The following is a 4,132-nucleotide window of genomic DNA, read 5'->3' as shown; positions in this document are numbered from 1 at the left end:
TACATTGTGTATCTGGCTGTTTATATGATACATTGTGTAGCTGGCTGTTTATATGATACATTGTGTATCTGGCTGTTTATATGTTACATTGTGTAGCTGGCTGTTTATATGTTACATTGTGTATCTGGCTGTTTATATGATACATTGTGTATCTGGCTGTTTATATGATACATTGTGTATCTGGCTGTTTATATGTTACATTGTGTATCTGGCTGTTTATATGATACATTGTGTATCTGGCTGTTTATATGATACATTGTGTATCTGGCTGTTTATATGATACATTGTGTATCTGGCTGTTTATATGATACATTGTGTATCTGGCTGTTTATATGTTACATTGTGTAGCTGGCTGTTTATATGATACATTGTGTAGCTGGCTGTTTATATGATACATTGTGTAGCTGGCTGTTTATATGATACATTGTGTATCTGGCTGTTTATATGTTACATTGTGTAGCTGGCTGTTTATATGATACATTGTGTAGCTGGCTGTTTATATGATACATTGTGTAGCTGGCTGTTTATATGATACATTGTGTAGCTGGCTGTTTATATGATACATTGTGTAGCTGGCTGTTTATATGTTACATTGTGTATCTGGCTGTTTATATGATACATTGTGTATCTGGCTGTTTATATGATACATTGTGTATCTGGCTGTTTATATGTTACATTGTGTATCTGGCTGTTTATATGATACATTGTGTATCTGGCTGTTTATATGATACATTGTGTATCTGGCTGTTTATATGATACATTGTGTATCTGGCTGTTTATATGTTACATTGTGTATCTGGCTGTTTATATGATACATTGTGTAGCTGGCTGTTTATATGTTACATTGTGTATCTGGCTGTTTATATGTTACATTGTGTATCTGGCTGTTTATATGTTACATTGTGTAGCTGGCTGTTTATATGTTACATTGTGTAGCTGGCTGTTTATATGTTACATTGTGTATCTGGCTGTTTATATGATACATTGTGTATCTGGCTGTTTATATGTTACATTGTGTATCTGGCTGTTTATATGATACATTGTGTAGCTGGCTGTTTATATGATACATTGTGTATCTGGCTGTTTATATGTTACATTGTGTATCTGGCTGTTTATATGTTACATTGTGTAGCTGGCTGTTTATATGTTACATTGTGTATCTGGCTGTTTATATGATACATTGTGTATCTGGCTGTTTATATGATACATTGTGTATCTGGCTGTTTATATGATACATTGTGTATCTGGCTGTTTATATGATACATTGTGTATCTGGCTGTTTATATGTTACATTGTGTATCTGGCTGTTTATATGATACATTGTGTATCTGGCTGTTTATATGATACATTGTGTAGCTGGCTGTTTATATGATACATTGTGTATCTGGCTGTTTATATGATACATTGTGTATCTGGCTGTTTATATGATACATTGTGTATCTGGCTGTTTATATGTTACATTGTGTATCTGGCTGTTTATATGATACATTGTGTAGCTGGCTGTTTATATGATACATTGTGTAGCTGGCTGTTTATATATTACATTGTGTATCTGGCTGTTTATATGATACATTGTGTATCTGGCTGTTTATATGATACATTGTGTATTTGGCTGTTTATATGTTACATTGTGTATCTGGCTGTTTATATGATACATTGTGTAGCTGGCTGTTTATATGATACATTGTGTAGCTGGCTGTTTATATGATACATTGTGTATCTGGCTGTTTATATGTTACATTGTGTATCTGGCTGTTTATATGTTACATTGTGTATCTGGCTGTTTATATGTTACATTGTGTAGCTGGCTGTTTATATGATACATTGTGTATCTGGCTGTTTATATGTTACATTGTGTAGCTAGCTGTTTATATGATACATTGTGTAGCTAGCTGTTTATATGATACATTGTGTAGCTGGCTGTTTATATGATACATTGTGTATCTGGCTGTTTATATGTTACATTGTGTATCTGGCTGTTTATATGATACATTGTGTAGCTGGCTGTTTATATGTTACATTGTGTATCTGGCTGTTTATATGATACATTGTGTATCTGGCTGTTTATATGATACATTGTGTAGCTGGCTGTTTATATGTTACATTGTGTAGCTAGCTGTTTATATGTTACATTGTGTATCTGGCTGTTTATATGTTACATTGTGTAGCTAGCTGTTTATATGATACATTGTGTAGCTGGCTGTTTATATGATACATTGTGTATCTGGCTGTTTATATGATACATTGTGTAGCTGGCTGTTTATATGTTACATTGTGTAGCTAGCTGTTTATATGTTACATTGTGTATCTGGCTGTTTATATGTTACATTGTGTATCTGGCTGTTTATATGTTACATTGTGTAGCTGGCTGTTTATATGATACATTGTGTATCTGGCTGTTTATATGATACATTGTGTATCTGGCTGTTTATATGATACATTGTGTATCTGGCTGTTTATATGTTACATTGTGTAGCTGGCTGTTTATATGATACATTGTGTATCTGGCTGTTTATATGATACATTGTGTATCTGGCTGTTTATATGTTACATTGTGTATCTGGCTGTTTATATGATACATTGTGTATCTGGCTGTTTATATGTTACATTGTGTATCTGGCTGTTTATATGATACATTGTGTATCTGGCTGTTTATATGATACATTGTGTAGCTGGCTGTTTATATGATACATTGTGTATCTGGCTGTTTATATGTTACATTGTGTATCTGGCTGTTTATATGATACATTGTGTATCTGGCTGTTTATATGATACATTGTGTAGCTGGCTGTTTATATGATACATTGTGTATCTGGCTGTTTATATGTTACATTGTGTAGCTGGCTGTTTATATGATACATTGTGTAGCTGGCTGTTTATATGTTACATTGTGTATCTGGCTGTTTATATGTTACATTGTGTATCTGGCTGTTTATATGTTACATTGTGTAGCTGGCTGTTTATATGATACATTGTGTAGCTGGCTGTTTATATGATACATTGTGTAGCTGGCTGTTTATATGTTACATTGTGTATCTGGCTGTTTATATGTTACATTGTGTATCTGGCTGTTTATATGTTACATTGTGTAGCTGGCTGTTTATATGATACATTGTGTATCTGGCTGTTTATATGTTACATTGTGTATCTGGCTGTTTATATGATACATTGTGTAGCTGGCTGTTTATATGATACATTGTGTATCTGGCTGTTTATATGTTACATTGTGTAGCTGGCTGTTTATATGTTACATTGTGTATCTGGCTGTTTATATGATACATTGTGTATCTGGCTGTTTATATGATACATTGTGTATCTGGCTGTTTATATGTTACATTGTGTATCTGGCTGTTTATATGATACATTGTGTATCTGGCTGTTTATATGATACATTGTGTATCTGGCTGTTTATATGATACATTGTGTATCTGGCTGTTTATATGATACATTGTGTATCTGGCTGTTTATATGTTACATTGTGTAGCTGGCTGTTTATATGATACATTGTGTAGCTGGCTGTTTATATGATACATTGTGTAGCTGGCTGTTTATATGATACATTGTGTATCTGGCTGTTTATATGTTACATTGTGTAGCTGGCTGTTTATATGATACATTGTGTAGCTGGCTGTTTATATGATACATTGTGTAGCTGGCTGTTTATATGATACATTGTGTAGCTGGCTGTTTATATGATACATTGTGTAGCTGGCTGTTTATATGTTACATTGTGTATCTGGCTGTTTATATGATACATTGTGTATCTGGCTGTTTATATGTTACATTGTGTATCTGGCTGTTTATATGTTACATTGTGTATCTGGCTGTTTATATGTTACATTGTGTAGCTAGCTGTTTATATGATACATTGTGTAGCTGGCTGTTTATATGTTACATTGTGTATCTGGCTGTTTATATGATACATTGTGTATCTGGCTGTTTATATGATACATTGTGTATCTGGCTGTTTATATGTTACATTGTGTATCTGGCTGTTTATATGATACATTGTGTATCTGGCTGTTTATATGATACATTGTGTATCTGGCTGTTTATATGATACATTGTGTATCTGGCTGTTTATATGTTACATTGTGTATCTGGCTGTTTATATGATACATTGTGTAGCTGG

Source organism: Salvelinus alpinus, chromosome 6 (assembly GCF_045679555.1).
Source record: "Salvelinus alpinus chromosome 6, SLU_Salpinus.1, whole genome shotgun sequence".
Lineage (NCBI taxonomy): Eukaryota > Metazoa > Chordata > Actinopteri > Salmoniformes > Salmonidae > Salvelinus > Salvelinus alpinus.
This window is presented reverse-complemented; position numbering follows the sequence as displayed.